The sequence below is a fragment of the Mustelus asterias genome, chromosome 3, assembly GCF_964213995.1.
Source record: "Mustelus asterias chromosome 3, sMusAst1.hap1.1, whole genome shotgun sequence".
Taxonomy (NCBI): Eukaryota; Metazoa; Chordata; class Chondrichthyes; order Carcharhiniformes; family Triakidae; genus Mustelus; species Mustelus asterias.
In genome coordinates, this window is record NC_135803.1 from 142004040 (window position 1) to 142023630 (window position 19591).

Genomic DNA, 19591 nt, shown 5'->3' on the forward strand with positions numbered 1-19591 from the left:
TCCCCTTGGGTGCTGTCCAAATACATTGCAGGAAAAATAAGCGTAGCAGTCTTTCTGTGTGACGCTGTTAATTCGGCTGCCTTCCAGCACTGCCACGAACAGTGAGAGACTTGCACTCATTGCCACTTCAGTGTTAAGATCAAAATGTTCTCTTCATACAGCACCCAACTTCAAACGGAGAAGAATGTACAAGTCTTTTTTTTAAAAACAGTACAATTCCAAACAACCACCGTCCAGTTTGATCGAAATTGTGGCGACCATACGGTCACATATAAAATGGGCAGTGCAGCTTACAGCGCAACTCAACCGTTACAAGGACAGGGTCATCACTGTGACATATTTTTTGTGAGGCTTTATCCCAGGACAGTTCCTCTGAAATCTTTCTTTATGCGAAACTTTCCTGGCTGCAGGTGAAGCTCTGAGCAGAATGGGCGGCACGGTGGCACAGTGGTTAGCACTGCTGCCTCACAGCGCTAGGGAGCCGGGTTCGATTCCCGGCTTGGGTCACTGTCTGTGCGGAGTCTGCACGTTCTCCTCGTGTCTGCATGGCTTTCCTCCGGGTGCTCTGGCTTCCTCCCACAGTCCAAGATGTGTTGGTTAGGTGGATTGGCCATGATAAATTGTCCACCAATATCAGAGGGATTAGTGGAGAAAATACGTGGGGTTACGGGGATAGGGCCTGGGTGGGAGTGTTGTCAGTGCAGGCTTGATGCTCCAGATGGCCTCCTTCTGCACTGTAGGGATTCTATGATTCAGAGGGTTTACTACACTGTGGTTTGCAGATCTGAATCCATTTCTATTGAAAGTAGAATTTAAAGTATTTATAGCAGCACACACATCACTGCCTGGCTCTCTGCCTACAGGAGGTTAACAGTGACTTGTTCCTTTGGATTTCATTATCATTGGAATCGTGACGATGGATGCTTCTGTAGCAGGGAAGGTCCCAACTAGCAGGTTTCCAGTGATAATCTGGCAATACGATTGCTGGTGAAACAAATAACTAGACCCTCGGGGATTGATGAATTGTACCATGAGACCTCAGAGTGAGGAAGGGTATGGCACAATACGAGAGACAAGGAACTACAGGATAGAGCATCTCCTCCAGTCTGGGCAATCTAGCAACACAGATCTTCCTGAATTTACCTCCAATCTCAGTAAATGTACAGCCGAGAGGAAATCATAGAATCCCAACAGTGAAGAAGGAGGTCATTCAGCCCAACAGGCCTGCGCTGACAACAATTCCACTCAGGGCCTATTCCCGTAACCCCACCCATTTACCTTGCTATTCCCCCTGACACTAAGGGTCAATTTAACTGGCCAATCAACCTAACCCGCACATCATTGGAGTGTGGGAGGAACCCGGAGGAAACCCATGCAGACACGGGGAGAGTGTGCAAACGCCACACAATCACCCAAGGCTGGAATTGAACCCGAGTCCCTGGCGCTGTGAGGCAGCAGTGTTGACCATTGTGCCACCGTGCCAACATGACAATCAGATGTTTCCACTTGCGGGTCTATTCTTTTCTTATTCATTCGTGGGACATAGGCGTCACTGGCTGGCCAGCATTTATTGCCCATCCCCAATTGCCCTCGAGAAGGTGGTGGTGAGCTGCCTTCTTGAATCGCTGCAGTCCATATGATGTGGGTTGACCCAGAATGCTGTTAGGGAGGGAATTCCAGGATTCTGACCCAGCGATTGTGAAGGAACAGTGATATATTTCCAAGTCAGGATGGTGAGTGGCTTGGAGGGGAACTTGCAGGTGGTGGTGTTCCCATGTATCTGCTGCCCTTGTCCTTCCAGATGGAAGTAGTCGTGGGTTTGGAAGGTGCTGTCTAAGGATCTTTGGTGAATTGCTGCAGTGCATCTTGTAGATAGTACACACTGCTGCTACTGAGCGTCAGTGGTGGAGGGAGTGGATATTTGTGAATGTGGTGCCAATCAAGTGGGCTGCGTTGTCCTGGATGGTGTAAAACTTCTTGAGTATTGTTGGAGCTCCATCCAACCAGATGAATGGGGAGTATTCCATCACACTCCTGACCTGTGCCTTGTAGATGGTGGATAGGCTTTGGGGAGTCAGGAGGTGAGTTACTCGCCGCAGTATTCCTGGCCTCTGACCTGCTCTTGTAGCCACTGTGTTTATGTGGTGAGTTCAGTTGAGTTTCTGGTCAATGGTAACCCCAAGGATGTTGACAGTGGGGGATTCAGTGATGGTTACACCATTGAATGTCAAGGGGCAGTGATTAGAGTCTCTCTTGTTGGTGATGGTCATTGCCTGGCATTTGTGTGGCATGAATGTTACTTGCCACTCGTCAGCCCAAGCCTGGATATTGTCCAGATCTTGTTGCATTTGAACATGAACTGCTTCAGCATCTGAGGAGTGGCGAATGGTGCTGAACGTTGTGCAATCATCGGCAAACATCCCCACTTCTGACTTTATGATGGAGGGAGAATCATTGATGAAGCAGGCTTCATCAATGATGGTTGGGCCTAGGACACTACCCTGAGGGACTCCTGCAGAGATGTCCTGGAGCTGAGATGACTGACCCTCCACAACCACAGCCATCTTCCTATGTACCAGGTGTGACTCCAGCCCGCGGAGAGTTTGCCCCCTGATGCCCTTTGATTCCAGTTTCGCTAGGGCTCCTTGATGCCACACTCAGTCAAATGCAGCCTTGATGTCAAGGGCTGTCACTCTCACTTATAAATCCAATCTGAAATTCAGGAGGAAACATCTTTACCCAGAGAGTGGTTAGGTTATGGGACTTGCAGTTATAAGGCCTGGCAGAGGCAATTAGCAAAGATGCATTTAAGGGGGAAGTTAGTTGAGTATTTGAGGGAGAAAGGAAAACAGGATATATCAATGAGACTAGCCAAAGTGCAAGGATATTTGTGCGGAATACTAACTGGGTGAATTTAGAATTTGATGCAATTCTATGTGGAATTGGAACTGGATACATGCAAGCATAGCACCACCTAGTGGGCAGATTTAGAGAGAGCCCATCCTGTAGTGTCATAGCGCCATCTGGAGGGCAATGTGCATTTTTACAGCATTCCTCATTCTGTCAGTCACTTCAGACCAGAATCATAGAATCCCTACAGTTCAGAAGGAGGCCATTCAGCCTATTAAGCCTCCACCGAGGCTTAAGCCTCCACCCAGGCCCTAGTCCCGTAACCCCACGCATTTACCCTGCTAATCCCCCAGACAATTTAGCATGGCCAATCAACCTAACCCACACATCTTTGGAGTGTGGGAGGAAACCGAAGCACCCGGAGGAAACCCACGCAGACACTGGGAGAACGTGCAGACTTCACACAGACAGTGACCAAGGGAATTGAACCCAGGCCCCTGTGAGGCAGCAGAGCTGACCACTGTGTCACCGTGCGGCCCTAATTTAGAGTGTTACAGGCAAAATGGGAGAAAGGACCAAAATGTTAAAAGCAGGACAAGGGACTGAAGTGGTAAAGCACTTTGTTTAGGGAGGCAGTTACAAACAGATGCGAAATTGTCACAGAAGAGGCAGCTTACAGATGGTGAAATGTGGGAGGGTTGATATTTGTGGCACACAAGTTGTGGGCAATGAACATCCTATATTAGAAAAAAGCTCAGCCATCCCCCTTTGACCTTTAATGGTATCCCCGTTACTGAGTGTACCCCCCCCTCCCCCACATTGGGAGTCCCCATCTTGGAGAAGCTGAACAGGGGCAGAGACTCTGTAACAAACTGCTCTCCAACTCACTCTCTCCGAACCATTCCGTTAGCCTCAAGGCTCAACCCTGGATGTCCGCGGTTGTGTGGAACCAAAGAGCAGTTCACATAACTACTGAAACCAATATGCATGCCCTCCATCACTACTGCACTGTGGTCACAGTACGCACACCCAATGGGAAGCACTGCAACGACTCACCAAGGTTACCTCCACAGCCTCTCCCACCACTGCGACCTCTAACACCAAGAAACACTGGAGCAGCAATGTTGTGGCAATCATAGAATCCCTACAGTGCGGAAAGAGGCCATTCAGCCCATCGGGTCTGCACCGACAACAATCCAACCCAAGCCCTATCCCCATAATCACACCTATTTACTCCTATAATCCCTCTAACCTGCGCATTCCGGGACACTAAGGGGCAATTTTTAACCTGGCCAATGTACCCAACCTGCACATCTTTGGACTGTGGGAGGAAATCGGAGCACCCGGAGGAAATCCACACAGACACGGGGAGAATGTGCAAATTCCACACAGACAGTGACCCGAGCCGGGAATCGAACCCGGGTCCCTGGAGCTATGAGACAGCAATGCTAACCACTGTGCCACCGTGCCCCAACACTTCCAAGTTTCCCTCCCAAGCCACACAGCAGCCCGACTTGGACATTTCTTAAATTCTGTCATGAGATGCAGGTGCCACTAGCAAGGCCTGCATTCAGTGCTGACCTCTCTAAATGCCCTCGGGAATATCGACAATCCTTCATTATCCTCTATGGAATTCTCTACACAACCCCATTGGGGGAAACACCAAAATCACAAGGAGAAGGTCAACCTCCACTTTGTCAGGACAATTAGGGATGGGCAATAAATGCTGGCATTGCCAGTGTCGCCCACACATTTAGTGGATTTCCTCTGGGAGCTCCGGTTTCCTCCCATAGTCTAAAGATGTGCAGGTTAGGTTGATTGGCCATGCTAAGTTGCCCCTTAGTGTCCCAAATTGTGTGAGGGAGTGTAGCGGGGTAAATATGCGGGGTTATAGGAATAGGGCCTGGATGGGATACTCTGTCGGAGAGTTGGTGCAGGTTTGATGGACCGAATGGCCTCCTTCTGCACTGTAGGGCTTCTACAGATTCTTTCATTCAGAACAAATTCAGGAAAAAGCTTCCACCTCCAGTGCAGTTTGTACAAAGACAGATGAACCTCACTTCACCTCTGGAGGCTGGAGCCTCTTCAGCAAGTGAACAGTTCCTCAGGTTCACATTAGCTGTCTGTTCATCTGGGGCAGAAAAATACCAGAGGGTGTGAAAAATGACTACAGTAAAAACAAACTGTTCCAAACTGAAGCACATCCAGAGATACAAATGTTAAAATCACTGCACCAGTATTTCAGTTCTGGGGAGAAAGTTTCAACTCATAAAAATAAAAACGTTGTACATCTTATTCTTTCCACCTTCGTGTTGAATTAATTTCAGTGTACTATGAACAATAAGTAACACTCGAGTTTTTATCGCTCCTTATCCTGACAGTACGGCACAGAAAAAGAGTTAATTAGGTGTTGAGAAATGTTTCTTCACAGAAAAAGAGTGGACAGCATATGGAATAAACTTCTCGCTCTTAGTGACAGAGGGGAAACTGAAAGTAAAGTTTATTTATTAGTGTCACAAGTAGGCTTACATTAACACTGCAATGAAGTTACTGTGAAAATCCCCTGGTCGCCACATTCCGGCGCCTGCTTGGGTACACTGAGGGGGAATTTAGCACGGCCAATGCACCTAATTAGCACATCTTTCAGACTGCAGGAGGAAACCGGAGCACTCGGAGGAAACCCACGTAGACACTGGGAGAACGTGCAGACTCTGCACAGACAGTGACTCAAGCCGGGAATCGAACCCGGTTCCCTGGCGCTGTGAGGCAGCAGTGCTAGCCTCTGTGCTACCTTTGAAGGGGCAATTGAGTACAGAAGAAGGGGACTTCTTATCATCTTCCTTGGTGAATGAGCTTGGTCTTGAGGACTTTATAGGAATATTATTAAACAAAGCATGACACAGAGGCACATGATGAGCCATCAGGCCAAATCACCGAAAGCTTGGTGAAGGAGGCAGGTATCGAGGAGTGTCTGAAAGGAGGAAAGCGAGGTAGATAGACAGGGAGGTGTGGGCATTGCACTCCAGAGCTTGGGGACAACGCAACTGAAGGTGTGGAGCAATTAAAAATAAAATCAAGGCTGCACAAGAGGCCTGAATTAGAGGAGTGCAGAGATCTCAGAGAACTGTGCGGTGAGAGGAGATTACGGAGACAGGAAGTGATGAGGCCATGGAGCGATTTGGAAACAAGATTCAGAACATTAAAATCAAGACAATGCTCGGACAGGTGCCAGTGTAGGGTGACAGGAGAACGGGGTTTGATGCGAGTTAGGACAGGGGAAGCACACGGTTGGATGATCTCAAGTTTACAGAGGGTAGAATGTGGGGAAGCAGCCGGGAGAGCATTGAAAGAGTTGAGTTTTGAGGTACCGACGGAACAAATGAGGGATTCAGCAGTCGATGAGTTGGGACTGATGCTGTCTTAGAGGTAACATTAGGGGCGGCATGGTGGCACAGTGGTTAGCACTGCTGTCTCATAGCGCCAGGGACTGAGTTCAATTCTGGCCTTGAGTCACTGTCTGTGTGGAGTCTGCACGTTCTCCCTGTGTCTGCGTGAGTTTCCTCGGGCACTCCGGTTTCCTCCCCAGTCCACAGATGTGTGGGTTAGGTGGATTAGCAAGGTATGCATATGGGGTTATGGGTATAGGGCTTGGATAAGATGCTCTTTTGGTGCAGACTTGATGGGCCAAATGGCCTCCTCCTGCACTGCAGGGATTCTATGAATCTACAATAAATGAGAATAAGTTCAGTAAGAATGGATCTCCTTTGTCCATACCTTCCGAAAGCAGCTTAAGGAACATTTTATATCCATTAGTTCACATGTAGCTCATAAAATCTCAGATGTTCACGTAATAATTAAAGGAGGTGGGAATAAGAAAAGGTTCGGCGTCCATTCCCAAACTTCCGCTCCTGCTTTGCTATCAGGCTGAATTTTTAAACACTCCTCTCAGCCAAAAATCAGGAATTTGTCCTTCTACACAAGGGCGGTACAGTGGCACAGTGGTTAGCACTGCTGCTTCACAGCTCCAAGGACCTGGGTTCGATTCCCGGCTCGGGTCACTGTCTGTGTGGAGTTTGCACATTCTCCTCGTGTCTGCGTGGGTTTTCTCCGGGTGCTCTGGTTTCCTCTCACAGTCCAAAGATGTGCGGGTTAGGTTGATTGGCCATGCTAAAATTGCCCCTTAGTGTCCTGAGATGCGTAGGTTAGAGGGGTTAGGGGGTAAATATGTAGGGATATGGGGGTAGGGCCTGGGTGGGATTGTGGTCGGTGCAGACTCGATGGGCCAAATGGCCTCTTTCTGCACTGTAGGGTTTCTGTGTTTCTATGTTTCAAATAAGCTGCTATGAAAAACAAAGATGTGGAAATGCTGGTGTTGAATTGGGGTGGGCACAGTAAGAAGTCTCACAACACAAGGTTAAAACCCAACAGGTTTATTTGGTATCCTGAGCTTTCGGAGCGCTGCTCCTTCATCAGGTGAGTGCGTCATCAGGCACTCACCTGATGAAGGAGCAATGCTCTGAAAGATCGTGATACCAAATATAGCTGTTGGACTCTAACCTGGTGTTGTGAGACTTCTCAATAAAAAACAAAGGTCTTCTTATAAGAGCCTTCACAGATAGGCACCAAGGCCATTAGCCTGGGCAAAGCTCATTAAATCAGACATCTGAAACTAGAAAGGGACTGATCCACAGACAGGGGAATGAGCTGTACCATGATAACTTGTAAAAAAAAATATACAATGATGTATTAAAGTCTTCACAATGATTGGATATATTGTAATAAAGCAAGCATAAAGTAATTGTGATTGGTAAATGCTAATTGTAATCAATTTTGAAAACTATAATTGCTTATGTCTCCAAGAATACACCACTCTGGCTGGCTGCAGAACTGTGAGCTGTAACTTTTCGGGGACCCTGCTATAGCTTGCAATTAAAACAATTGTTTAAGAGAACTTTGTGACTTGGTCTGGTTACTTGAAGGGTGAAGTTGTGATCAATTAAAAGCTTGCAGCACTTCCCATATTGCAGCCATAGTTTTTTTGTTTTACCATTTTGTAAAGCGCTGCTCAAGCTCTTCAGTGTTGAAGATGTTAATTATTTTAGTTGGTATTCAAGTGCGATAACAAAAAGGAACTTTATGATTCATCGGTTGTTAATATGACAACCTGTTCCTGCAAGGGTTCACTGAACATCTTGAAGGAACCAAATTATATTTTCAAGCAATTAACATGGCCCTGGACTTATTCCTTTAAATTTACCTGCACATTAAATAACAGGATGTTAAAGAGGACTGAAAAGGTTATTCTTTGAAAAGGAGGAAACATCACTGAAGAACAGATAAGGCGAGAGGTTCGCTTGGAATGACAGCATCATAGTTCACCAGCCCGCACTTGCAAAATCCAAAACAAAACGTCTACTGTTAGATGTGATTCTGCAACTGGGCAGCACCTGCTGAACAATCCTGAGTGTGCTGACAATTACATTATCTTTATTTATCTTAAATTGGTTGCTAATCAGTTGAGCTCATAATATGGCTCATTTATGCTTGCTATAATTTATCCACAGGGACACGTTGTCCGCAAACAAAAGGAATATGTTCAAGCCTTGTGTCTTTTATGAATTACTCGGGAGCTTGGGGAACCCATGGTTCCCTGTTGCTTCCTCCATGGCAATGCCTTGGCCAGAGTTAACCTGCCAACCAATCACATCGTTTTCTCCTGTAGGTATACATTGTTATGATTGTCTGAAATTTGGTATTGGTTTGTCCTGACGAGTACGAGAGAAAAAGCTTCGACAACACGTCTCTTTTTTTCAGCTTGTATTGTTTGTAACTGAAGTAAACAGAAGGACACTGCAGAATGCTATGGTATGGAGTGGCTCTAGTGTCTGTACATGAATCACAGAGAATTAACATGTAGGTACAGCAAGTAATTAGGAAGATAAATTGAATGTTGGCCTTTATTGCCAGGGGGATGGAGTAGAAAAGTAGGGAAGTCTTTCTACAACTGCGCAGGGCATTGGTGAGAGCACACCGAGAATATTGCATGCAGTTTTAGTCTATTATCGAAGGAGGGATATCCTTGCATTGGATGCAGTTCAGGGAAGGCTCACTGCATTGGATTCCTGGGATGAATGTGCTATCTTGTGAGGAGACTTTGAGCAGGTTGGATCTGTACTCATTAGAGTTTAGAAGAATGAGGGGGTGATCTTAGCGAAACATGCAAGATGCTGAGTGGGCTTGACAGGGAAGATGATGATGTTTCCCTTCATTGAGGTGTCTAGAACTAGGAGGCACACCGTCAACATAAGGGATCTCCCAGTTAAGGCAGAGATTAGGAGGATTTTTTGCTCTTAGAGAATGGATAATCTCTGGATTGGTCTACCCCAGGCAGCAGTTAACACTGAGCCATTGAATATACTCAAGGCTGAGCTCAACTTTTGATCTCTGAGGGAGTCAAGCCTGACATGGCGGGGGAGAGGGGGGTGGGGCGGATGACAGAAAAGTGGACCACAGTCACATGAGCCAACAACAATGATGGAAGTTAAAGGAAAAGGCTCGAGGGGCAGAACGTTCTTATGTTCAATCAATAGCAGAACAATTTGGTAAGTTAAAGGGTAGTAAGCCACTGAGTTATAGAAAAACAGAAACTAGAAGCAGGAGGAGGCCATTCGGCCCCTCCAGCCTGCTCTGCCATTCATTTTGATCATGGCTTGTCTCCTCAGAAGGAACTCTTCAAAAATACGAAAATACAACAAAACTTACTCCAATTTATAAATCAAAGAAAGGGTTTAATAAAGAAACATCATTACTCCAAACTTGGGGCCTCGCTCTGAGCCACTCCAAGCTCTCTACAATTTTACATGGTTTCTTATTTATAGTGAATCAGCTGGTCAGCTGACTATTACATCACTCTGTAATTGGATCCATGGTTTACTGGGTCAGCTGACCCTTACATTTTGTTCCCATTGGTCACATTACAACCTATACAACGTTGTCACCGGTTACACTCTAACATGGCTGATCATCGAGTTCAATATCCTGTTTCCCCCTTCCCCCCCAAATCCCCTGATCCCTTTAGCCCTAAGAGCTATATCTAATTCCTTCTTGAAATCACACAACATTTTGGCCTCAACTACATTCTGTGGTAGTGAATTCCACACATTCACTACTCTCTGGGTGAAGAAATTTCTCCTCACCTCAGTCCTAAAAGGTTTATCCCTTATCCTCAAACTATGACCCCTAGTTCTGGACCCTCCCACCCTCAGGAACATTCTCTCTAAATCCACCTGTCTAACCCTGTTAGAATTTTATCTTCTAAACTCCAATGAATACAATCCTAACTGAATTAATCCCTCTTCATATGACAGTCCTGCCATCCCAGGAGTCAGTCTGGTAAACCTTCGCTGTACTCCCTCAATAGCAAGGACATCCTTCCTCAGATAAGGACACCAAAACTGCACAAAATACTCCAGGTGTGGCCTCACCAATGCCCTATACAATTGCAAAGCATTCCTCTCCCTATATTAAAATCCTCTCGCTATGAACGCCAGCATACCATTTGCCTTCTTTACTGCCTGCTGTACCTTACTTTCAGCGACCAATGCACGAGGACATCAAGGTAAATGACTGTAAACGTTCAGGCTGTATTCTGTAGATGGATCTGTAACAACCAGCCAAGTCTATGTGCAATCTGAGGGTAGATGAATGTGTCCATGGGAAAGGGTTGCCGTAACACTGACCAGCAGAAAGAGACCATGCATATCTGCTGCCACAAACTGAATGGTCAAGAGCTTCAGATTTTTAGGTGTCCAGATCACCAAGACCTGTCTTGGTCCCCCCCATGCCAACACAATAGTTAAGAAAGTCTATCAACGCCTCTACTTTCTCAGAAGACTAAGGAAATTTGACATGTCCACCACCACTCTCACCAACTTTTACAGATGCACCATATAAAGCATTCTTTCTGGTTGCATCACAGCTTGGTATGGTTCCTGCTCTGCCCAAGAACGCGAGAAACTACAAAGGATCGTGAATGTAGCCTAGTCCATCACTCAAACCAGCCTCCCATCCATTGACTCTGTCTACACTTGCAGCCAGCATAATTAAGGACCCCACGCATCCCGGACATTCTCTCTTCCACCTTCTTCCTTCGGGAAAAAGATACAAAAGTCTGAGGTCACGTACCAAACGACTCAAGAACAGCTTCTTCCCTGCTGCTGTCAGACTTTTGCATGGATCTACCTTGCACTGAGTTGATCTTTCTCTACACCCTAGCTATGACTGTAACACTACATTCTGCACTCTCTCGTTTCCTTCTCTATGACCGGTATGCTTTGAATGTATAGCGCGCAGGAAACAATACTTTTCACTGTATACTAGTACATGTGCAATAATAAATCAAATCAAATCAAACACCACTCTGCTGCAAACAGAGCAAATTTATTCTCTCAGCAGCCTCAGATTGACTGAGCAACACGTCATGTTTAGGTCAGGATTCCTAATTAAATACATTTTTGAACAACAAATTAAAAAAATATATGTTTGAGCCCTTTGACCCTCATTGTGTTCCAAAGCGATACACAAAAACCGTTCGGTGTAACATTAACAGCCAATCACTACACAAAGCTGCTGACATATAGATAATTACAGCTCGACAGGCTTAGAGCAGAATTAGTGCATTAGCAACGTTCAAGAGTATTAAAAGGCAATTTAGCTGCAAGGACTTTCTGTGTAACCTTTTTAAGATTAAAAAAAACCCTCCTGAGTTCTTTTTCAAATTTCCATGCAGCTTATCTGACGACAAGCCCTCCCACCGACTCGTCTCTGTGGGATGTAGCAGCCATTTTAGACCTCATCAATATGGCGGTGCTCAGGTGCCAGCTCAGACTGTGAGGGCTTGCCAACGGCAACATCACCTGGGGCTGAATTTTCACCGTGGAGGCGGGAAACAGATTAAAATGAAGATTTTTCAAGCGGGTGAGGCCTTAGTTGGTATGGAGGTTGGTTTCCAGATCAATAAAGGGCAAGAGACTGGGCTCTCAAAGCTGGAGGGTCAACTACAGGCCTCCCAGCTTCAGAGAAGCACCCAGCTGCAGTAGAAGGTAAGTAATTGGGAGGGTGATTCCACAGGAAGGTACGCTCTCAGCCATTTCTTAACAAAAAAAACAAAAACAGTAGCCAGATGACTGTGGAGGGTGGGGGGGTGGGGGGGGGGGCGGGGGGGCGGTGAAGCACTATAAAGGTCTTGATAGGTAGGTGTCTGGAGGGCTTGTCCTGGCCTGTGCCATTGAGTGCCCACCTCCAGGCAGTCGATCTGCCCCCTCTGTCATCATGTTGATAAACTGAAGGCCAACTGGAAAGTCTCAACTCAGCCTCCTATTTTCAACAAGGCTGCTAATGGGAGTGGCCGAACCTGCCTCCTCCAAAACGCCCAGTGTGGAGAAAGGCAGCCGGAAACTGGCGCGCCGCCCAGGACTGGAATTTTCCAGATTCTCCCACTACCCCCAAGCATTTTTGCAATCCCCTCCCCCATTCATGCCTTCAGCAACCTGAGCCTGTGGAGTCTGACCCACTCCTAGCCAGTGTTCACACACGTGCAGTGTTCACCAAATAGGAATTGGGGAGAGGGCCGTGGGAGGAGGGGGGGAATTGCGGGGTGGTTTTTCTCTCCCTGACCCAGCACCTCTACCACTGCCCCAGCGGAGGTCAGCTAACTGAGCACAGACCCAGCCTCAGCTCTGGGACTTGTATAACAGAGGGGCACCGCAGGCAGTGAGAAGACGATCCTCTCCAGGACCCCTCGGCTACAACAGCAGACATCCAGGGAATGCCACACAGTATGTCCACAGCAAACTGAAACAGTAAAACTGGGCAAAAACATGCATGAAATAAGAAACCCGGTAAACAGGTGTTTGAAAGATAGAATCATAGAATCCCTACAGTGCAGAAGGAGGCCATTCGGCCCATCAAGTCTGCACTGACCACAATCCCACCCAGGCCCTATTCCTGTAACCCCACATATTTACCCTGCTCATCCCCCTGACATTAAGGGTCAAGTTAGCATGGCTAATCAACCTAATCCGCACATTTTTGAACTGTGGGAGGAAACTGGCGCACCCGGAGGAAACCCACGCAGACACGGGGAGAATGTGCAAACTCCACACAGACAGTGACCCGAGGCCGGATTTGAACCCACGTCCCTGGTGCTGTGAGGCAGCAGTGCTAACCACTGTGCCAACATGCCACTATGATATCTGTATATCATATCTGGAGCGTTTATCTCGCGATGGTATAGCGAGAAAAGAATTGCAATTTCAGTTGTCCTGGATTCTAAATTCTTAACTGAATTTCAGTGGTGGGGAGTTTGGAGAGGAGTGTGGAGTTTGCACGTTCTCCCCGTGTCTGCGTGGGTTTTCTCCGGGTGCTCTGGTTTCCTCCCACAGTCCAAAGATGCGTGGGTTAGGTTGATGGGCCATGCTAACGAGCAGGGTAAATGGCGTTGCGGGGATTAATCACCACTAATTCAGGACAGTACTAAAAATAGAAAGGCAGGGAAAATCGGCCATGGTGGTGGCTTATTGTTCTCTTAGGGAGTCCGAGTTGCCATGGCAATATGCACCTTTTATCTTAATACCTGGCACTATGGACCTTGATGGTCTTTCAATCACATGGATGGCCAGGAATCTCTCCCGCTCTTTCCTGCAGCCATTGGTGTGTTCGAGGATTTGCAGGTTGACATACTCAATCTGTTTGGCCATAAATGAACACACCTTCCTTGGCCACCAAGTCCCGGGGTGGGATCTGAACCCAGAGCTTCTTGCTCGGAGGTAGAGTCGTTGTCCACCGCGCCAGGAGATCTCTGCGAGTTTGAGCACCAATGTAAAAATCTCATTGCAATGTGATAAATCAGTTGCCAGTGTCTTGTCCCGCTGACAATTTAGCATGGCCAATCAACCTAACCCGCACATCTTTGGACTATGGGAGGAAACCGGAGCATCCGGAGGAAATCCACGCAGACACGAGGAGAAAATGCAAACTCCACAGACAGTGACCCAAGCTGGGAATCGAACCCGGGTCGCTGGCGCTGTGAGGCAGCGGTGCTAACCACTGTGCCACATGCCGCCTGTCTCAATATACAGTGTTTCTCAAGCCTGCTGATCATTCAGGTTCTGTCAACAGCCTCGCCCTGAACAGAGGCAACAAGAACATCTAATCTCTTCAGAGGGATGAAAGATGGAAAAGCAATTCGGGGATGAAACCTGAACAAAGCCAAGATCAAAGAAATAGATGCTCAAAGGAAGAGGACATTCGAACAAAGAGAGAGTATGTCAAGAAAGGGTCTGGCTGTGAAAGCAATACTTCCTCCACAACTGCTAGGAGGAGGATTTTACAGCCAAACTCTCCAAGTCAAGTTCCAAGTCCATCACTCAGACTAGCCTCCCATCCACTGACTGTCTACACTTCCCACTGCCTCAGAAAAGCAGCCAGCATAATCAAGGATCCCACGCACCCCAGATATACTTTCTTCCACCTTCTTCCATTGGGAAAAAGATACAAAGTCTGAGATCGTGTACCAACCCGACACAAGAACAGCTTCTTCCCTGCTGCCATCAGACTTTGGGATGGACCTACCTCCCATTAAATTGATCTTTCTCTACACCCTAGCTATGACTATAACACTATATTCTGCACCCTCTCCTTTCCTTCTCTATGTAAAGTATGCTTTGTGTTACAGCGCACAAGAAACAATACTTTTCACTGTATACTAATACATGTGACAACAATAAATCAAATCAAAAATCAATGAGGACTTTGCCAGGATCCAGAATGGTCCAGTTGTACCTGGTAAAGTGGTGGAAGCAGATTCACAGCAACTTAGATAGAAACCGACAAGGGAGAAATATCCAGGGCTATGAACAAAGACACGGAGAGTCAGACACATTGGAGAGGGTGCTCTAAGTCCCATCACAGGTACAATCGTCCAAATGGGCTTCTTCTGTGCTGTCCAGTTCTTTGTTTAGGACGCTGATCATCACATCAAGGGTGAGCTGGTAGATAACAGGAGCCTGAGGGGAGAGGCAAATGTGGAATGGACAGGCTGTACTCAACTCATCTCCTTGTCATGTCTTCCTTAAATGTACTTTGCACCCAGTTTTCCCTTCACATTGACAGCACTGAGCAGGCTCCATTAGCAGCCCCACTCAATGGTAATATCCATTCATCTTCATTAATCCAGGCTGCAGTTAAATTGCACTCATTCTGAAGTCGACAGACTGAATTAAATTATTAAAGGCAGATTAATGGTCTACATCTAATCATAACTTCCATCCACACCCCGATCATTCAGCTCAGCACAATTTTGTTTAAACTACATTCGAAGTTGGGTTCTATTAAGGTGAATGAGGTTGCAAATTGATCCGTGCTGCCTAGAATAGCGAGATGGGCATGAAAGGTAATGGGAAAAACATTACTGTAATAAGCAGTTCGCAATATCAGAGGCAAAATGCAATGGTTATTACAGACACCAAAGATAATGATTACAAAGTGATTTGTTTGAACAGGGCCCATCCCACAGATTTCACCTGTACTCACAAAGGCAACAAAAATACTTCAAAAGATCATTCTGCCAGTCTCCCTTCCCAGTCTGGAGCTTTATTCTAATCCCATCTCTGCTTCTGCCTTGGAGTTAAAGAATATTGTTCCCTTAAAGCTTTGCCATTATTCATCAGGCGGTATGTACCCCCTGGTCTACAGCAGCCTTCAGGGATAGTCAAACTCCCACCACAACCAGTTCATAATCTCCCTCCCCTGAGAGTTCTGTGCACTTTCCATCCTCCCTCACTGAGAACGACAACACCAATTAGTGTTAACTCATCGGGAAGACTCACTCGGGGACCCACACAATTGCAGCTTGGATTGAAGGAGGAATTTCCCAGATTTATTTTCCCATCATAAATTGGTCTGGAATTTTAATCGGTTTTGTTCTGCCTCTTCCTGGAGACCACATAGCCTTGGGTGGGCTGGAATGTGTACAGACCGATATCACAATACTGAGACAGACTGAATGAACCAAAGGATCTTTTCCTGTCTATCATTGTACATATGTTTTCAGGCTGTCCACATTATTTTACACAACCAGAAGTGGACTTTTGTACCATTTTGGCTTTATTATATTTGAATCCAGATTTTTAAAAAATTCATTCACGGGATGTGGGCTAGAATGATCGAATCTTTATGGTGCAGAAGGAAGCCATTCGGCCCATCGAATCTGCACCGACTCTCCAGCAGAGCATCCCACCCATCCCCGTAACTCCACATCTTTACCCGCTAATCCCCCCAATCTAAAGATCTTTGGACACTAAGGGGCAATTTAACATGACCAGTCCACCTAATCGGCACATCTTTGGAGTGAGAGAGGAAACCGGAGCACCCGGAGGAAACCCACGCAGACACAGGGAGAATATGCAAACTCCACACAGACAGTCACCCAAGGTCGGAATCGAACCCAGGTCCCTGGCACTGTGAGGCAGCAGTGCTAACCACTGTGCCACCCACAAGACCAGCATTTATTGCCCATCCCTAATTGCCCTTGAGAAGCATGGCTTCTTGAACTGTTGCAGTCCGTGATGCTGTTAGGGAGGGAGTTCCAGGATTTTGACTCCGGGTAAGGGAGGCGAAAGGGCAACTCATTCAATGGGTTTAGCTCAGAAATAAAAAAGGAATGGCCACAGTTCCAAGAGCGTACTATAGGCCCACAAATAATGGAAGGCTGTTAGCTGAGCAGATATGTAGACAGATTTCTGAGTGCCAGAACAATAGGGCAATAATCGTTGGCGACTTCACCTACCCTCATATCAACTGGGGTACGAACAGTGTGAAGGGTACGGAGGGTGCAAAATTCTTGAACGGCTTTCAAGAGAACTTTATTAGCCAACACCTAAAAGCCCAATGAGAGGGGGCGCAATTCTAGGTTTGGTCTTGGGGAAATGAAGCGTGGTAAGTGGATGAAGTAGCAGTGGGGTCCATTTTAGAGACAGTGACCAGAATATAGTTAGACTTAGCATCATTATGGAAAATGGCAAACAGGAGTAAAAGTTCTAAATTGGGAAAGGCATATTTTACAAAGCTGAAAGCTGAACTGGTAAGAGTGGGCTGGATACAGCTATTAGAATGAAAAACTGTGTCAAATCAGTGGAGGTATTCAAAGGCAAAATTCTACAGGCACAGTGCAGACAACTCCCCACACATAAAAACGGTGGCACTGCCAAATCTAGAACCCCCTGGTTACCCAGAAGCATACAGGCGAAGATAAAACAAGTCACAAAATAGTTAATACTGTGGAAAGCTTAGAGGAGTGTAGAAAGTGCAGGTACGAAGTGAAAATGGAAATTCGGAAAGCAAAGAGAGGATACAAAACATACAGGCTGGTAAAATCAAAGAAAATCCTAAGATATTTTATCAATACATTAAGAGCAAGAGAATAACTAAGGAAAAGGTAGGACCTACTGAGAAGGTAGGACCTATAAGAGATGTACACGGTAACTTGTGGTTTGATGTGGAAGATGTGGGTAAAAGATCTCAAACGAAGCACTGATGAAGGATCATCCTGACTTGAAAGGTTGATTCTATTCTCTTTTCATAGACCTGCTGAGATTTTCCAATATTTTCTGATTTATTTATCTCATATTTCATTACTTAAAAATAACTGCTCTATTTCCTTTAGAATTCCAAAACCTCAGCAAAGCGTCCCCTCATGAGTTGACATTACTCTAACTGCACTATGTTCCTGTAGGGTTAAGGAAGTAAGCCTCTCTTGGAGGGAGCCCTGGTGGAATTACAAAACCCCATTGGAGCATGGTTTTTCCCGGGAAGAAGGTTTCATGTGAATTATCTCCTCACAGGGTTAAAGGAGCTCCCTTGTTCCACTTTCATTCAAGGATGAAAGATTCTCATAAGGAGAAAAAGTTGTAATTTACATTGAAACCTGTCGAAAAAGAAATGGCAAAAAATATCATGTCAAAAGTCGGTTTTTCTTGATTCTTGTTAAGTCATATGGGGGCCAATGACTCAAATGTCAACGTGTACAGCACAAGTTGTCTACAGCTCCCTCTCCCACACTGTAATTAGTTGTCAGCAGCACTCACAAGCCAGTGGAGGTCATAGATTCTAACTTCCTCCCTGTGGAGCAACGCAGGAGAAGATAACTTCGACCCCCACTACCCAACCCACACACTCCCACCGCACGCAGAAACAGCCCGTGAACATTACAGATCAGAGCTTTCCCAAGGACTTCAAGCGATCGTATTATTCAAATTAACCTGTAGGCAGTGTTAATGCAGATCAACTTCTTTCAAACCATCGCTGGGTACGTTGGTCACCGATTTTTCAAGTATCAAAACAAATGAATAATAAAGCAGAACCGACGGCAACCTATTAGTGAGCCATTTAGCATGCAGCCGAGCTCAATCACAGCGAGTTCAACACAACACGCACAGTGGAGATAAAAGGTCAACTAAATGCGGAAGAGCATAACTGGGGCATCACTCCCTCATTAAAACTCCCAAGCAATTGCCAACTAAAAGTCCATTAAAAAAAGGGCTTGATACCAAGGGTAATCATTGAAAGGTGTCCAGACTTGTAGGAGCATAGGGGTGAAGAATTACACTAACAACCAATTTAAGACTATCAGTCAGGGTGGCAACGTAGCTCACTTACACTAGCTAGAAGCTACAATTATTCATATCGAGGGATCTGTGTTCTGCAAACAAAAAGAACATGTCCGGACATTGCACCTTTTTTCAACAAACAAATGCATGGAGGACGATAACTCTCCAGTACGTTTGCCATGGCAATATCTCAACCAATCAGAACTGACTTCCCAACCAATCAGAATCCCTTTTCAGCATGCCGTATAAATCATTGTTCCCTTTGAAATTTGGCATTCTTGCGTCCGTCCTGATGAGTGCAAGGTGAAAAACTTTGACAGTTGTATCTTTTTTTCAGCAATACCCAAAAAGTGCAAATGTCTACCCCTTGCACAATGGGGCAGATTTGACTTTGTGCAATAGTGTTTGTTATTTCCATTGAAGTCATTGGTAAAAAATTGCAAAGTGATGTACAGCAGGCTGTGGATTTGCTATCAGCCATCTTGAAGTATTGCATAAAGTCAAAATCTACCCCAATGGATACATGTAGTCCAAAGCAGGCATGATGAAGATCATTCAGACCTCAGATAATTTACCAAAATCATATCAGTGAGGGTCTACCACACCTGCACCCACTACACATCACTACCATATCTGGGTAGCAAGGAGGGAAAATAATTTTTTTTAAAAAGGGCAGTATGGACAAGTTGGGCCAAAGGGCCTGTTTCTATGCTGTAAACCTCTATGACTCCATGCTCATTTGTCACGTTTGAGGCAATTTTGTATTCCTGGAAACCGGCTTGGGTTGCCCATTAAGTTAGGTGGATAGAAATTCAACTCCTTGTACGGAAGCAATATTAAAAATACAAGCTGCAAGTACAGAAAGTGTTGGAAGTCATTCTGCAACACAAAGCCACAAAATGAATCCCGTCACAATTTGTCTAATTATATGGTTCAGTCGCACTATAATCTACCATCATAGAAAACCTGTTGTCAGTATCAGCGTCGTAATACTCCTTTCAAACATGTGCACATTAATAATATGAGCAAGGTAGGAAACAAAGATGTTTTCATGATTCAGAGCGTTATTCAGCCTC

At 45.8% G+C, this 19591-nt stretch overlaps 1 protein-coding gene across 2 annotated transcripts in view; it reads right to left on the reverse strand.

Annotated features, from left to right (window-relative positions):
• LOC144491665 (calcium/calmodulin-dependent protein kinase type 1-like) overlaps positions 1-19591 on the reverse strand; it is a 211840-nt gene that overhangs the window by 25606 nt on the left and 166643 nt on the right. The window lies entirely within an intron of this gene.